The 18772-nt window shown below is 40.5% G+C and overlaps 1 protein-coding gene across 1 annotated transcript in view; it reads right to left on the reverse strand.

The window, feature by feature from the left end:
• Positions 1-17670, reverse strand: part of blo (bloated) — a 115774-nt gene extending 98104 nt beyond the window's left edge. Inside the window, exon 1 of the mRNA XM_065227009.1 lies at positions 16832-17670. The gene's annotated coding sequence lies outside the window, so the exon portion shown is untranslated. The remainder of the gene's footprint in view (positions 1-16831) is intronic.
• Positions 17671-18772: the final 1102 nt, after the last annotated feature.

Consider the following 18772-nt stretch of genomic DNA (forward strand, 5'->3'; position numbering starts at 1 on the left):
TGACGAGTGTAAAGTGTGGCTGCATTTCAGTAGTGCAGGAGTAAAGGCCGGCGCACAATAGATACGTTTTCGGGTTTTTTGACAGATAATGCATGGACTAACTGTCAAAAAACCTGAAAACGTATATATTGTGCGCCGGCCTTAAGTCCCGAAGTGGAAAATCGTGAGTATGTTTGTATGTTTGTTTTGATTCGCTATGAAAGTTTGACAGATAAAATGAGGGGTTCGGGGATTTTCCTATGTTTCGAGGGGTGCATCGATTAGCTTGGGACCAAAGAGAGTACCAGAGCTGAGCCAAAAGGTTGAGCACGTTTCTTCGCGATCTTCTGGTCTTAGAGTTACCTCTATGGTAGCAGTGTTGCTGGTAATCTGGGTGATGAAAAACCCTCGAAAAAAAGCAGCTGGCAATGATCTTACAACAGTTGAATCAAGGAGGTTGCAGGTCGAGTTCCGTCGAATGGAAGAGCAATTCTTGAAAGCGGAAATGGAGATGAATATTGAACAAGTTATCCGCGAAAGGCATCTGGAAGTAGCAGATTCTGGCCAAGAAGCGACTGTTGATGGAGCGGGAGCTTAAGCAGATACAGCTTGCACAAGAGAAGTTTCTGTTGGAAACACGGTTAGCTGGAGAGGCAGCATTCCAGCAGAAGCAGTGTTTTCTCAGGGAGAAGTTAGAGTGTGATAACACCGACAAACCGACATGATACTCAATTCGGACTTATGCCCGAAAATAGTAAACGATCGATTTAAATGTGCAGTGATCCGAACTGTCAAAACCATAGAATTGTTTGATCTAGATAAAAATAATTTGTCCAGAATAGATCAGACACGAGCTAATTCATAACTTTTGCATGCGGGATCATGGCTTAGCTAAATATTTCCCGCGAACACAGAACCAGATGTTACTAGTGTGCTTTGGTCAGAAATTTTATTGTTTTTGCTATGGTCATTCATGTCGGTTTGTCTGTGGTGCTAAGGCCGAGCTTAACGTAGCTGCACATTAGAGTGATGCAAAATTTGAAATTTTCACTCCACAATACTTTCATTGATTCTAAATCGGATCCTGACTAACATCTCAAAATTTGAACCCATTTGGTGAGAAACTGAGATGGCACAAACCATTTGAAGTTTGTATGGGAATTACTATGGTAAAACCAAGATTTTTGTTCATGTCTATCTAATAATTCACCATATCGTATCACCATATGTATCGATCTGCTTCAAAAGCTTTCAACTGTACTTGTAGTAATTTTTCCCAGCTACAACTTTGCTCAAGATCACTTTTTAATTAAATGCAAGGATCGAAAGTTATCAATGGTTCAATGCGCTGATGTCTTATGATCATGCTCAATTAACTGCTCAGCAGGCCACATTGGTGTTTCTGGGGCGTTGAATAGGACACAAAAATCATGGCTACTATGTCACACTGCAAAATACAGTATTGCCTACACAGCAGCTGCTTGATCATGTCATAGGTTTACCAATCTCTTGAATAATTAATAACTTTTTCCTGTCTCGTTTTACACAGAAACGATCTTGAGCAAAGTTGTAGCTGAGAAAATTTTCTATAAGAATGGCTATCGAATTGTTTTGCAGCTCAATATGGCAAAAGACTAGAAGGCAATGAACAAAAAATTGAGATTTCCCATAGTAATTTACATGTAAACTTCAAATGGTTTGTGCGAAGTCTGTTTCTAACCAAATGAGTTGTAACTTTGGGAGGCTAATCAGGACCTGATTTGAAACCATTTAAGCACTGTGGAGCGATAAAATCAAATTTTGCATCAGTCTACTGCACATGGGCTTTATGAGCAAGAAGGCGCGGTTGGAGAAAAGCTGGAAAAGAAAGGTGCAGTTGGTGATAAGCACCTCAAAAGAGGCGATATCGAGCCCTCAAACAGCCGTTGACTGGTTGAAAAACAAGAAGATTCCAACCCTCGGCACTGTCAACGTTGGTGCCCACGAAACGCGCAACGACGATGAGAGCGATGAAACACTCTTCAGTAGGGAGTTCGGGAACCCATATATCCGCGACCTGCAATTCACTGACTGGCACAGCATCGAGGTACGAACCGGGACCTACGCGAGCTCAGCGTGCAGCTCGGCAGGTACTCTCAAAGAATCTGCCCACATTTACGGGGAGATCCGAAGAATGGCCACTGTTTTATAGCAGTTTCGTGAACTCCACGGAGGCTTGTGGATTCACAGAAGTCGAGAACCTTGTTAGACTTCAGGAATGTCTTAAGGGATCGGCTTTAGAGGCTGTGCGAAGTCAACTTCTCTTGCTGCAAGGAGTACCACAGGTCATAAGCACTCTCCGGACCGGAATGGTAATAACTTGAATGTGTAGGGAATTTTTAGGAATGTTTCATAAACAAACAGCGGCAACATAAGGGAAGTTCCGAAAACTGTTTGTAAATTTTGGGATGATCAGAAAAGCTTGATGATCTTCAAGACGTTTCCATTAACTTCAGGAAAACTGCAGAAACTTTAAAGAAGTTTTAAGAACTTCAGGAATATGCAGAATTTCGGAAAAGTGATACGAGGCTCGGTAGTTTAGTGGATACCGTTTCTGATTACCGAGCAGAAGGTCGGGAGTTCCTTGCAATTTTTCACTATGCCTTATTCTATCCACACTAGATTTAAATATTGATTTTAATGATCGCATCACTTACCACAGTAATCTAAAAAAAAACCCAAACCACTAACACAACTATCCTTCCCGTGGTAATTGTAGAGATGCAAAGGTAAAATCGATCTCTAGTAGCAACGATTGTCGAACTACGCATTCTTCCCCTCCCCCAGACCGTGAGGAGCTGACTAGGGTCAGTACCGATCTAAAAATAGAATGAATCGGTCAACTAGTACACTGAAGATGGAAATCTTACCCTAAGCTCCATCTATGTGGATGTCTGTGAAGTTGAAGCTCCAAGTAGCTTTTGAGATCTGAAGGGACTTTCAGAGATGGTACCAAAGATTTCCGGAAAGTTCCAAAACGTATATGAACGTCCACATCAATTAGGGTAAGATTGGAAATTCCGGGCAATTCGGAGGATTCATTAGCTTGGGGACAGTATCGATCTTGTTGGCAGCATACCATTCCAGATCCACCTTGGAATAGTGGTAGCTTGCCAAATCGGGCCAAAAGATGACTTCGCCCCTATGCTTGCGGATGAACGGCAATACATGCTTTTTCAGGCATTCTTCGATGTAAACTTGGGATGTCATCGTTGAGGATGTGACGAATGGTTCTGTTTTCAAGCCACAACTACAAATCGCTTGCCAAATCATGGCCTGAATCTTCCCGGCACATCCCCACGTCCAGTCGCGATGTAAAACTTGTGACCGGGAAGCTGCTTAAAATCGAGTTTGACGTATGTTTCGTCATCGATCAAAGTGCAGCCCTTGTGCTTCGTCAAAACACGGTCGTACAAGAGCCTTGCACGATTTTTGGCCACGGAATTCTGCTTCATGTGCCGGTTTGGATGTTTACTGGCTTTGTACGACTTGTATCCTTCCCTGGCAAGGATGTTCTGCACCGTTTGAAAGTTAGCGTTGTACCTTCTGGCCACATCTCGGATCGAAAGACCGGGGTTGGCTTTAACGCACCTCAACACCTTGCTGCGCAGCTGACGATCCCCAGGGTTTTCGGCATCTTCAGCACTTTAGCCAGCTTGGAGCCGGACCACTCCGGATTTTCAAGATGTTTGTGCACAATATGTTTTCTTCTTTCGAGTTCCATTTGACGTTATTTCTGAACGCGATCGACTACTTCGATCAAACTTGCAGCAGTTGTTCTCCATAGAATTTTAAACAAACCACTGTCAAAAATGTTGGATTCCCAAAACTAGAGGCGTGCTAGCTCCGCGCGAGGGACGTATCAATTTACTTTTATTCAGCCTTTAGGTAATGAAATTTAACTGTGTTGTATTAAATTCAGGGCAGTACCAAGAGCTTCAGAAGAATTGGAAGAATTTAGGAGAAGACCTGTGTGGTCCAATGAAAATAATGTGGCAAATCATATAAAATATTGCTGTAGATTTCAATCCGAGTAAATCATTTGTTTACCGTGAGCTACGTAAAAGTATTCACCCCCAATAGGTGAATTACCTTCAATTTTCGGGTCTCATCGCACAGTCCAAGTCTACAATCTTCATGGATTCACTTACCGTGTTCAGTAATTTTTTTTAATACCTGCATGTCTGGCACATTTTTTGATTTATAAGGCACTTTTCGCCGTAAAGGCACAATGAGATACATTCTGCGTCTGACACCTGGCTTTTCAAATTCATTGTGTCGCTTTTTGTTGATTGATAAGTACCTAGCTAGCCACCATCACTCAACTCAATTGTTTTCGGTCACCCGAAAGACGTTCCTACAGATTGATCAGCTTAACCCTTTCGCTTTGTTGGCGAGGGTGACATCACCTGTGCGGAGAATCATCCATAGGGAGATAATAAATGGGTTGTTGTTGTTGTTGTTGTTTTTTGTCGAGATCGAAGAGACAGCGAATTGCGACTGGGGAAATTAATTCGCCATCAAGCGGCTTCAATGAATTTCAAATGAGGTTCGACAGAGCGTTTTCCCAAACAAAAAAAAAGCATATGCACGGAGATCTTTATTTATGCTCATGCTTAAACGGTGATGAGCAGCACCTTTTTTTTATTCGGCACTTTAGGTTGTCCATCACGAATGCTAATGACCTCTGCGTTCGCTGTCCACATGAATATTGATCAACACTGCCGACGACGCACCCATCGATGAATTTGCAAAGTACGCGATTTATGACAACGCTTCGATGGGAGATTTGACCCTCCCGACACCCGAGTGGTGACGTTTCGAATTTTCGTTGATTTGTTACGCCGCTTCTCCGAATTCCGAGCCCACAAATCCTAAATCGAACACAATATTTTGACAGCCAAGTCATTCCAGCTCCAGCTCATAAGTCAAACCCCCCCATTGATTGCAGGCCGGACGACGGTGGTGGGTCCAGAAAAGCCGAAAAGCTCACTCCAGCAGGCAGCACACTTGGCCAAACAAAGGTGTCAATTCTACCGAAGCCGATTTTTGATTTCTGTGGACGATTTTGCCCATTTCTCAAGGGCCCGGGCGCGGACGAGGACGACGAAGACGCTGTTAATCAGGAATTAAGAGTCTCATTTAATTTTCGATAATTGCTTCCCCGCATCGGTCTCCCACTTGGTGGGTTCCGAAAATTTCGGGACCCGGGAACAGGTCACTCTGCGTGGGTTCGCACCGTCGTGATCGCGATCGGTGTCATTTATCGTCTTTATACGTATCATCATTCACCGGGACAGGATCGGCTGGGATCTTACCGCGAGTGCAGATTAATATTACCGAGTCACTGTCCTCGCTCCGAATTGAATGCCCAAATCCCGAGAAGCAATCACGATTCCTACCGGTCGAAGAAAATATCGCCTAGCTTCGAACGGTCGTCGTGATCACCGGTGCGCGCTGACAGGACAGGTAGGTCTGCGCTCAATGATGGAGACCGTTCGTCAGCCAGCACCTTGGCGGTTTTTGGCTTATGGTCATTAAAACGAGCTCTGTGAAGTTCGACGACAGCACGGCAGCCCGGAGGTTTTCGGTGTGGGAGGTTCGGGACAGGTTTTTTTGGTTGTTGTTGTTGTTGCAGTCTCCGCTGTCGGATTCTTGTTTTGTCCCGATTGGGCAGCTTGTCGTCTGGTGTGCGCGAAAATTTGAGCTCATTTCAGCTGTAGCTGCAAAAAGTGTCAATAATGAATGGTTCGCAATATTTCTTATGTAATTGTTTGCGGCCTACACGGTACTTGTGCGGTCCAAATCGGCATACATGAGGGTAGGATCAACTGTTGTAATATATTGAGTTTCATTACTGTTGCTTTTGGCTACTTATAGTTGGGTAGCTTTGTTTACTATTCACATTCACGTAATCGCCCCAAAGGACTTGGTAAGGACGAAATTAAATCGCTTGTAAAAATCATAAATCTGATCTCTGGTGCAATTTACTTTGATGCATTTTTCAAAAATTGCATCCCAGTTTTTTTCTTCGGATCTGGTTAGAGTACAATAAGCTGATGTCATCTTATGTAAATTGACAATGGGAACAAATTGATGACTGCTTGTTGCAATCTGAAATGATGCATCGAAAAAACTGGTTTTGAATTTTTATGAAACACTCCATCGTAAAATTGCACCTTATGGTCGTAATATTTGAATGAGTTTATGAAAAAATAAAATTATAACATTTAGATCAAAAGATTACATGCATTATTACCACAAATAAGGGGGGTCTAGGGGACCCATATAGTTGCACAAGTCCTGCTGATGTCGATACCAGGTTGAAAAGCAAGGAAAAAGGAACAATCGCTCTTTTACATAATCTCCTTGCACTATTTATCTAGGAACGATAATGTGTTCAAATTAAGTTAAACACGCCCACGCGCGTCCTATTCGCATGTAGACGATAAGTGGTTTAGTTTTGCTCTCTGTTTATCCTTAAGGAAGGATATTATTTAATACCTAAACGTTACAACGAGGCCTCCCTTAGCTCAGTCGGTAAAGGCGCAGCTACAAAGCGCTGGAGGTGGCTGGGTTCAATTCCCGGTCCGGTCTAGGAATTTTTCGGGTTGGAAAATGTCTCGACTTCCCTGGGCATAGAAGTATGATTGGACTTGCCACACAATTATACAAATGCAAAAATGGTACAGGCATCGAAAGTTCTCAATTAATAACTGTGGAAGTGCATCTAGAACACTAAGTTGAGAGCACGCAATAAGCTAATATGCGATATGCAATAAGCTTGAAATGCAAATAAGAAGAAGAAGAAGAAGATCTTCGAAAAAGTTGTACTTTCGGATGTTAAGTATAAAGAAAGAAGAAGTCACAGATATCCAAAACTTTATGAAGATTTTATGTTTAAGCACATGCACTTGATCCTGTTTAGGGCCTAAATCATAATTCAGTTTAATTTTACTTAACCGTAATTTCTAAGGTCTTCAACTCGGGTTCCAAAATGTCTTTGAGTTCAGATTATTTGAACCACTGGATCAACCAGGGCTTGCACGAGGTCCTCAGCAATGATATATGTTCAATCAGATGCATACAGGATATGGACACCATCCACGACTTGTTTTCATGTATTTTGTTCTAGGTTCTCCACATCGTCCGATAGTTCAGAACAAATGATCTGCTAGATAAACCACGTTTTGTATTCTGCACTCAGTAACGAATGTCATCAAAGATTCATGATGTTCATCCGCAAAATTCAAATTCCAGTTTTATGAGTTTTAGATGTTTTAGGTTCTCCAAACTGTCCTGGATATCGGACCAAACGATCGAAAAGGTCAACTTGACTGAGACAATGTCAATAGTAGTAAAATGCGTTCATGCAGACTCATACCAAAATTTCGTAAAAATTTGTATCGCAAAATATTAGACCCATATTTTTTACTTTGGTATTAGGGTGACCATTTCCATGTTAGGGTGGTCTAAAATATCGTTTTTTTTTCATAAATGACTTTTTTCAAAAATTCTTAACTTTTGAACCACTTTTTGTTTTTAGCAAAATATAAAATGAAAGGTAATTAAACAAACTTTTTTAGAAAAAATATAATGATATTGAAAAAATATGATTTTATATTGAAAAACATTGATTGTATTTATTTTTGATGGTTTTCATGGTTTGTAATATGTTTTTAAAATTTTCCTTGAAATTTAAGGCTTTTTTACACGGCATATAAAAAAAACAGCGATGTATGTTTTTTTTTCGTTTTAGAGTTATATTTTTTTTAAGTTATCAAGTTTTGGGTTATCGCTCAATACTCTACTACCATGCGTCTCCATTTATTTATAGCGACTAACTTGTAGTTTTCTGAATCTCTCTGAAGTTTTCTTGACATTCCTGAAGTTCTTCTTGAAGATATCCTTGAGTTTCTTAAAGTTCCTGCAGTTTCCGTTTTCCAGTCTTGAAGTTCTCGAAGCTTCCCTGTGCTCGAAATTTTACAAAAGTTTTCTGAACTTCCCTTATCCCTTATTATTCCTCAGTTTATTCATGAAACTTCGCCGGTATTTCCTTTCATTCCTCAGTTCTTCTAATAATGTTCCTGAAATTGCCCTGAAATTATTTAAACTGCCCCATGCTTCAATACGTTTTCTGAACTTCCTTGAATTTTTCGAAATTTCTGTGAAGTTTCAATTCTCTCTCAAGTTAACTAAACTTACTGGATGTTTTCTTGATTTTTTTTATTTTTTTAGTTTTTGAAAGTTGTCGCTACTTTCCTGAATTTAATGGAACTGCCCTTAAGCTCTTAAAATTTACCCGAAATTTTTGGAACTCCTCTGAAGTACTTGTAATTTTCCTAATATTCATGAAACTGCCCTAAATTTCACAGCACTGCCCGAAGTTCACATAACTTCCCTAACGATGTTGAGACTTAACTGAACTCAATCAAAGCTCCTGCAATTTTCCTGAAGTTAATGGAACTGACCTGAGGCATTTCGTTCTTCACAAAAGTTCTCAAAATTTTCCTGACCCTATCGTAACCAACCCTAAAAGATTTAAAACTTTCCAGTTGTTCTGGACGTTTTTTAAGTTCATGGAACTGCCCTGAAATTTTCAGATCTTCATTTAACTTTTCAGAATTTCCTTGAAATTCTTTGAGGTTCTTGAAAGTTCTCGCAAGTTTTTTGATGTTAATGGAACTTATATATTTTTTTTCCTTGATTTGTTTTCGGTCGATCTTGTTTTCCGTGCTGAGCATCAATGCTACCGACGCCAGGGTGGCAACTCCCACACCTGGACCCTACCTATCGACCCATCAACTCATGAACCGGGGACCAACGGCTTTACTTCCCGTGATCAGAGATGTTATGCCTCAGAACATCCCGGCGGAGCCGACTGGGATTGAACCCAGGCCTGCTCGGGTGAGAGGTAATCACGCTTACCACTACACCACAGGCACCGCTTACTAATCTAATGATTTCATAAGTTTCTCGAAGCACTTGGAACTTTATTCAAGTTCTCGTAATTTTTCTGACGCTCAGAGGACTTCAAAATTCTTTCACAAAAGTAAATTCCAAAAATTCAGGAAAATTTCATGAACTAAGATGTAGAACAGATAATTTCGTGACAGTTCAAAAAACACCAGGAACTTTTAATTAGTGGCAACTTTAGGGAAGTTCCGAAAACTTTAGGAAAAACATGAAAACTTAAGGGCAGTTAAATTAACTTCAGGAAAATGCAGGAACTTTACAGATTTTCCAAAAACAAACTCCAGAAAAGATCAAAAAAATTGGAAGTCCTAAAACTTCAGGAAAATTTTGAAAACTTTATGTCAGTTCAATGAACCATTTAGTCAAGGCTATTTTTCACGCAGATGGCGCTGTCCCATGGGTAGAAAGTAATAAAAATCCCCATATAGAAATTTGTAAAAGTGGAAATAATACGCTTTTGATGCATATTCTGGTCAAAAGAAGTTTTTTTAACTAGTTCTTTTATTTGTAAGGTTCAATCGCGTTAGCTTTACGGAGCCGATAGTTCATTGTTCTTTGTTTGTAACAAAATTCACTTAATTCTATGTCTAGTAGGAGTTTGGCCGAATACTCGCGGCTTACTCGAGGTCAGAGTGGTACATTGTCGAAGGATAGGATCAGGGGAGGAGCTTGGGGTAAGGTTTCGTTGTCTCATCAGAGCGTTGTCGCCGTATGAACGGTAGTGCGGTTTTAGTTTCATCTGGAGTTCGACCGGCTATGGTGTCAAAACAAGTTGACGACAACCTAAAGAAATAATTCATAGACTTTGTCGTTCACTTTTTTCCTGGGAATTATTCTTAAACATGCTACAATTAAATAAAATAGGTTTTTTCCCATACACTTTTCAACCACTTTAGTATCAGTCCCCAGAGAGCCAAAAAATTCAAACTTGAGAAAGAAAATTCTCTCTCACGAGCTCAATCTCTCAAAATGCCATGTATTTGATGACACTCGATTTGTGATTTCCCTTTCACAGATTACAAAATAGAGTACCTGACACTACAAAACATGTCTGGTACCTCTATACATGCATTTAGATTAACATTCGAAGTCCCTCCTTTTTTTACATATTCTGCACAAAAGATAGTTTGTGCCCCACCCCATTCATAAAAATCGGCAGGAAATCCTGTGAGGAGTCCGGGACGGGACTTGACCACCCAAAGTAACAATTTTGGTTTTATGAGGGTTCTGTAGACCATGATTTAGACTTGTAGAATGCTATGAAACCGAGATCAAACCTGCCATGTTACCTGGACTTAACAATCCAGCTTCTCACTCTTCTTAATGTTTTGAAAGGCTGTCGAAAATTAGTGCATGGTGTTTGACGGAGTTAATCAATGATGCCAGGATTGCAAAATGATTTTTTTCTATTTTAATTTTAATTTGGTTTGGAGTTTCTACTGCATTTTTACTTAACACAATAAAAACAACCACAAACAAAACAAGAATATCCATCTCTTAAAGCACGCCGTAGACCCTATTTTCCAACTTTCCTTTCGTAAATATAAACAATTAACAACGCCATTGACGTCAACATTGATTCCGGCATCACTGCCAGCCAGATTGATGTGATCCCTCTGCCCTTTTTATTCCACGATTGCCACTGTCAAATCGACCAATCAGCAACTGCCTCGGATTTGACAGCAGATTGGCTCAAAATCGCTCCCCGTTTGTCAAGTCTCGTCCCAGTGAGGAGTGAGCTATTTTTTGTGCAGAATATTTAAAAAAGGAAGGACTTCGAATACTAATCTAGATGCACATATAGAGGTGCCAGACTTGTTTTGCACTGCACTGTCCTCAGTGAACAATTAACGGAAAACAGATTGTGCGTAGTTTCCGATAGATGTCACCGCAAACAACAGCAGTGACATCTGATGGAATATGAATGCAGAAACTTGACAAATGATGAATTCACATCCGAAAAAATGTGGAAACCCTCAAGAATGAGATTCTCTAGGTAAATGGAAGTTTCGAAAACTTGAGGATTGAAAGAAAATACCGAGGATTTCGGGGAAGTTTCATGATAATAAGGAAACTTCTGTAAAATTGTGGGAATATCATCTTCAACTTCAAGGCGAATCCATCAGCTTCACGGGAACTGCTGTAACTTTTAAGACGTTCAAAGACTTCAGAGAAATCCAGAAAACTTCATCTGACAAGTCTGCAGAACTTTTAGGAGAATTTTGGAAACTTTTAAGATAGCTAGCTCTAGAGATCTTAAAATCTTAGGTTCAGACTTTCGGGAAAGATTGTTGATCTGTAGTTTTTTGCAGAGGATACTAAGTAGTACTGAGATCTGTAAATGTTAAATTCTATATTCTTTTATGGGGTGGCTTTCTCAGTCTTTTAGTAGAAACGATTGATATTTTACGTTCCCGAAGTTTCGACTGTTTGGTTCACTCGATCCATTAATGCAATTCAGTCAGTCTACGCTTAAATGTTGCCACAGTAGAGTTGAAGTCGAAGAGGATGTAGACTTCGTTGAACCTAGTCGACATAAAGCGGACAGGATCATGAAGGCCGTACAAGGAGTTGCGGGGCTCAAGCAGCAAAAAGTTCCGTTGGCGAAGTAATCGTTCAGGAACGTAAAGGTTAAGTTGACCTAGTAACTCCGGTGCGTCAGTTTCTCCTGTGAGAAGTTTCTGCATCGATCTCCATATTGTGGTAGGTTTAACGGATTCCAGAATCGATCGCACCAGTGCGCAGTACAGAGACCGGAGGCAGAGAGGATCGGTAAATTCGCAGGATATTTTAAACATAAATCCCAGCTGTCGGTTGGCTCTACAGATAATATCATTGTAGTGCGATCGGAAGGTCAGCGCTGAATCCAGGATGACACCAAGATCATGAACTTGAAGACAACGCTCAAGGGACTGACCATTAATTGAATAATCATACGTAATCGGGTTGAGCTTGCGATGAAACGATATAACGTTACATTTGTGGAAGCTCAACGTCAGCAAGTTCCGGGTGCACCAATCAGCAAAACTATTCAGCAGCAATTGTAGAGCATAGCAGTCCTCGATACCTTTAATGATCATGTATATTTTGACGTCATCAGCGTAAAACACACGGCAGCCAGATGGTAGTACGAGAGAAAGCTCGGTTGATGAAGAGTGAGAATAACAAAGGACCCAGGTTGCTACCCTGTGGCACACCAGATAAGTTTAAAAATTGTTCCGAAGATTCAAATCCGACATTAACGGTGAGGCTACGATCCGTAATGTATGATCCAAACCAGCTAACAAGATCCGCAGAGACATGAATTCTTCCTAGACGTTTCAGTAATATTCCGTGGTCAACTCTATCGAAAGCTAATTTCAAATCAGTGTATGCGGTGTCGATCTGAACACCAGCATCAATGTTGCGTATGCAAAACGAAGTAAACTGGACGAGATTCGTAGATGTTGATCTTTTGGGGTAGAAACCGTGCTGATCCGTAGAAATATAATTCTTGCAGGAGTCGAAAATTACATCATTTATTATGATTTCGAAAACCTTCGATCAAGCACACAACGAAGTTATTTCTCTGTAATTCTCGATGTACTGTCGATCCCCCTTTTTAAACACGGGGAACATGACCGATGTTTTCCAGCTTGTGGGAAAACAACCACTCTCGTTATGATATGTTGAAAAGTGTCGTAAGAGGGAAAATCAACTCTTCGCCGCATTTTTTCAGGATGCATGCCATCTGGACTGGACACAGAGTATTTCAATTTGTTTATTGCGGAGTCCACCTGATTCGACGTGATCGCAAAGCTTCTCAGAGAACAGACCCCACTCGGTGAGCTGCTGTGATTTGACGTGCAGACGACGTAGAATCATTAAATGCCCTTCTACAGTGAGTGGCAAACAAATTGCACTTTTCCAAAGCGGAGGTGGCGACTTCATCGCCCAGAAACATCTGAATGGCTCTTTCCGTTTAGAGCCGACAAATTTCCAAAAATGTTTGTGGATGTCTGCGTAGATTTTACTGAGTTTGCTTGCAGTAGCGTTTGTACAGATAACGGTTATACGTGCGATAATTGTTACTAGCACGTGCGAAATGTTGCTTGGAAAAAGGACAACGAGACTGGCAGTAGGTTCGGAGTGCTTTGGATCTTAGACGTTTGAGTCGTCGTAAATGTATATTTCCCCAAGGTGGTTTCAAATATGGCCTGCGCAGTGGAACAAAATCAACCAAGTAACTCTTCAACACACTGGTGAAGTACCTTACAGCAATGTCAATATCTTCAGCGGATTCAAGGATGTGCCAGTCAGTTTGGCGAAGCTCTTCAAGTAATCCTCCAAAGTCAGCGAGGTGAAAGTCAAGCCCAGGTTCGTCCGGGAAACTCTCAAATTCAGTAGGCTGTTCGAGACTAATATTTACTTCAAAAGCGGGATGATCGGTATCAAGAAAAGAGAGTGGTTCTACAGCTGCTTCAATCTGGCATCGAGAGAGCGTTGCTTCATTCACCAAAGCGAAATCCAAAATTCGCATGTTCTGATTAATAATATAGTTAACTTGATACAGACCATGCAGATTGAAGCCATCGAGTAACGAGGCGCAAGTAACAACAGGTCATGAAAAATCTACATTTACGCTGTCCTCGATGCGTAAAAGTTTATAACGGGAAACGATAGACATTACAACCAGTGATGGAAAAGTTCATCAAAGTTCCCTATGACTCGCGAACTTTTCCCTTGGTGAACTTCGTGAAATATCGCGAACTTTTCCAACACTGATTACAACCCTTGAGAAAGGCCGCAACCAAACGGTCGAAACGTCGGGAACGTAAAAAATTCATCGTTTCTACTAAAAGACTGAGAAAGCCACCCCATAAAAGAATTCCAATCAACCAGTCGAAACCACCATTAGCATTAAATTATATACATTCAGGACTGCACCATGAGCTTCAAGAAAGTTTTGAGTAACTATAAGAAGTTCCGGGATTTTAGGGAATTCTAGACTTCCACCGCAGATTTATTATTTTCAGGGATGTTCCGAGTATTTCGAGCAACTCCGTTAATTAATTTCAGGAACTTTCAAGAAGTGCCAAGGAGTTATAGAATATTCCAAGAATTGCAAGAATGTTCCAAAAATTTCTGGAAAACTGTGGAATCTTCAGAAAAGTTGTAAAAATAGCAGGGTCATTTGGAGTGTAATGGAAGTTTACGTGAATACCCTTAATGCTTGATATTGATTTTACAAGCTACCTTGATATTGCGAGACTATTCACAACGTGTAAAGTAGAAGCTGAGAGTTGAATCGACGCAAAAATGATTTCGTTATAGGGTTTTTGATCTAATTTCCGTTGGGACCTCCCTTAGCTCAGTCGGTAAAGGCGCAGCTACAAAGCAAGACAATGCTGGAGGTGGCTGGGTTCGATTTCCGGTCCGGTTTAGAAATTTTCCGGGTTGAAAAATGTCTCTACTTCCGTGAGCATATAAGTATGATTGGACTTGCCACACAATTATATCAATGCAAAAATGGTACAGGCATCGAAAGCTCTCAATTAATAACTATGGAAGTGCATCTAGAACACTAAGTTGAGAGCACGCAATAAGCTAATATGCGATATGCAATAAGCTTGAAATGCGAAGAAGGAGGAGGAGAGGATCTAATTTCCGTCCTACTAAGCACAACCCGCACTTTACCTCTCTTTTCTGAACGAGTTTAAACAAAAAATTAAATATTTCAGTCAAAAATGCCTCCTAAATTTATTCACTTTTCCATACGTACCGTTGGATTTGATAAAGGGTCACAAGTTGTTGAGATATTGTTTAAAATCTAATACTGCTTCTTGATTCTAAATTCGTTCTACGAGTTTCAATTCCGTCCAAACGCATTGAAACGCCATTAGATGTTCTTCGTCCTACGTATAAGCGTAGAAAAAGGGGATGCGCTAGGAGCACTTGTTTCGTTTTGAGAACAATGAGCGTAAATATTCATACAATGCGCTCTAACAGGATTTATGTTGTAGCTAATGAACTAACGCATCGGAACAAACCTACATATTTTTGATTTGTGGACGGTGAAATCATTGATATCATTGATCTTTTCTCATCGATAGATGGGCGATTACGACGAAGTAGTGCTCTACCTCGTTTTCTTAGAAAGAGAAGGTATAATAATGCTATCTCTTTTCTATCTTCACCGATGGCAGACACGAAGCGACTGCTGCTAGCCGCTATGGAAGTTTCGGTTGCGTTCGGGTGTAAAGCAAAAATCATGAAACTCAATCTCACCACAGTTTGGAGAGATTTGCAGCTGGTGAATTTTGTTAGCTTGATATTCCGAGCTGCGACATGGCATCTTGCAATATCAACCGCAGTTGTGTGCTTGTTGATTTTTGTCTACGAAAATCAAGCGTGATCTTGGGCTTTGGAGAGATTTGATTTTTTGATATTTTTCCAACACTGGTTCTGAGACTGAAAATTACGTATGATTGAGCTGAATTTCACGTCGGTTATGACTCAATTTTATTTCAATATTGACGCTCGTATATCGCAGCATCAGAGCACATGTACAGGGTGCGTGACGAATTTTTGCAGTAAATTTCAAATAGTAATTTCTCATGCTTGTGCATCATGATTTAGATATATTTGGCAGCACTGGATAGCTTATACTATTAGGTGTAAGATTTAAACAAACAATGTTGAGTAAACGTAAAGATGTCGAAACAAGAGAGCAATCTGTCAGCCGTTGTCGCTTTGTTGCGCGCCGGAGTATGCATGAAAGAAATAATTGGGAAAGTGTTAAGACGGAGCACCTGCTGATACTGCTAATAAAGCACATAAATGGCTTACGGAAAATATTTCGTAAATTTGGGAGGAAGAAATTTGGCCCCCAAGCAGTCCCGATATCAATCCGTTGGATTATTTTGTATAGGGCGTCGTCCAACGGGATACCAATAGAACCCCTCACACCACACTTAAGTCGCTAAAAGCTAAAATCAAGGCAGTGATGACATCTATGGATCTAAACATTTTAAAACGTGCATACTGCAGTTTCCGGAAGCGTCTAACTACAGTCGTCGAAAGGGAAGGCAATTTTTTTGAATAAATTTACTTACAACTTCCATATGTTGCGAAAGAAAATAAATCGCACAAAATTCATTGCTAGAATAACTAACTGGTGTATTTTTTCTAAAATATGCCATTTACTGCAAAAATTCGTCACGCACCCTGTACATAGTTTGCAGTGTGCAGTATGCAGTGAACTCGAAATTAAAGGAATCATCGAGTTGTTGACAAACAATCCGTTAGTAGATCACCATCGTAGTAGCCTTGAAATTTAATTTTACCATGGTTCTATAACTCGATATGGAGTAATAATCATAGAATTTAAATTTAAATCTTATTAAGAAATTGTATCATGAATGTATTTGTGTGGCTTGAAAGTACTATTCAAATGATGTTAACACTTTTTAAATTCTGTCTTGTATAAAGAAATACAATGAAAATATACCTAGCACAATTTACTTGAACGGCAAAAAAGCGCAATACTAGAGGAAATGACGGCTTCAGCACGTCTTTACCTGTTATCGTAAGGGGGTATATGAAGTCTTAGAATGATAATTTAAACGATGCTCTAGGACATGATTCACTTTGGTACAGAAAATCCGCGCTCAAGAACTTTATTTACCCAACTGTCTTTTCCCATATAAAAAATAAGATATTGGATTTAATAATGTCGATAGAGCGACAATCATCGAAATTATTTACTTGTCAAACTCGGCGACCGTAATTACGTTCTAAAACTATTTGATTATTCTTTAAGCGTAATTATACATCAATGTCAACATTGTTAACTTACCGAAAAAAATAATAATCGCAGTCAAGAAGAATATCGAAATCAGGATGACAACAGCGGGTATTTCCAGAATGTTTTTTGTTTTGTTTTGAAGATCAGCGTTTGCCAAATATACTCCAGCACTAGCGGATCTGATGATTTCCAATGATAATCCGGACGGGTCGTAAAATTCTAGGATTTATTCAATTTTCCACTTCAGGTTGACAGTCGAGTCAAGAACCTTTCAGCACCTTGTGGTCTGGCACTTTTGAAATCACTCAAATCTTCAGCGGAAAAAAAATGATCACAAAGATTGGGTTGTTTATCACTTCGTTTGAATGGCACTCGAGATGTTCGTGATCGAGCCGAGGGTAGCTAGATGTGTAATTTGCTTCTATCACACGTACTTCTGAAAGGTCGCTAATTTATTCACCGCTCTCAAACACCTGTGTTTTCGATTCGGGGTTCGTCACTTATTGCTAATTCTCCCGCAGTCACTCGCACCGACTGGGATCAGGAGAATCTTTGAAATCACTCAGTCACCAAAACAAAAACTAAAATTATGCTAAACAATTCGTTTTCTTCTCGATTAAGCACAGTGCACCACCGAAAAGCCGAAAATCGAAAGTCGTTTCAGCACTCGAAAAAAATGAAACCGCAGAAATCCTGTGGAAAAATTCAATTAGCGTCGTCGTCGTCGTCGTCGATCGTCGAATGATCGTCGTTTCCAAGAACACACTCTCGCTGAGTCGAAAAATGCACAAACAACACGGAGCAAGTGGAGAGCAGAGTCGTTGAAATCCAACTTGATCGACAGGCTGACAGTACACAACCGACAAGAGACAGAAGAAAACAAGTGCGCGCGACACCGCGATCGAACTGAGACTGCAAAAATTTACAAATCAAAACCGAATCGCAGGCACATTTACCTACATGGACGGACGCCCCACGAATGAGCGGGCTTGGAACGGCGAGAATGTTGCTTGAATGCGGGAGAACGAACCGCGATCTTTGGTGGACTCTCCGAGCACCGGGTTCAACCCCCCTCCCCCTGCCGTGTGTCACCGCAGCAGAGCTCTATAGAGTCAACAACGCGCTCGCAGCCCAGCCGAGCAAGGTGAGTATCAGATGCCAAAAAAGGTAGCTAGCAGCCTTTCGGGTTCATTCATGCAAACCGACGACGGGTATTGTGTATAATATGTATCTATATTCTTTAGTATGTCGATCTATCCACTACAATGAGTATGCAAGCAGCGACTAGGAGGATCAGGTTGAATCGCTGTCTTAGTACCTACCTTAGTGGTGAGAATGCGATGCAGTGGTTTTGCACGCGCAGCTGAGACTGAGAGTGCTTGTTTGGGGGGAGATTATGTTAGTGAAGCTCTGATAAAATTCCTAGGGAAAACATGTCACATTTATTGGCATCACATAAGCAAGAAGTCTCGATTACTTTTTTCAAAGGGACGTATGTATCAGCTTTTGTAAATAATGCGTTTGATCGTCGGTTTGGCGTAGCTGGTAGCTCACCCACACATACTAACAACACTATCAGGTTGGGGAATATTTCCCCTATCCGTTAGCATGCGTAGGTGAGCTACCAGTTAATGAAAATGGATTTTTTACAAAAACTGATACGTTCCGTCGAAAAAGTAATCGGGAAGTTTTCTAACAACCAAATTTTAATTGGCAATTAATACGGTAAAAAGATACATATCCTTCCAAAGCGAAATTTTACCACCTTTTGTCTTTACTTAACTGGATCCAATCTTGGGCTTTTTTGCGAAGCTAACAGTACAGCAAATTTTGTGCCATGTTAAAGGTAACCCTCAAACTTTATATGAAAAGAAAACTGTAGGGTAGGGAACTACTTCGGCCTAATAGCCCATTTTGGGCCTATCGAGCAGAAATCTTCAAATAAATCTATGATTTCAGAGTTAACAAATCAATTATGTGTTTGGTCCAATG

Source organism: Ochlerotatus camptorhynchus, unplaced genomic scaffold (assembly GCF_037179485.1).
Source record: "Ochlerotatus camptorhynchus isolate MF236.1 unplaced genomic scaffold, CSIRO-AGI_Acam_v1.1 ptg000022l, whole genome shotgun sequence".
Taxonomy (NCBI): domain Eukaryota; kingdom Metazoa; phylum Arthropoda; class Insecta; order Diptera; family Culicidae; genus Ochlerotatus; species Ochlerotatus camptorhynchus.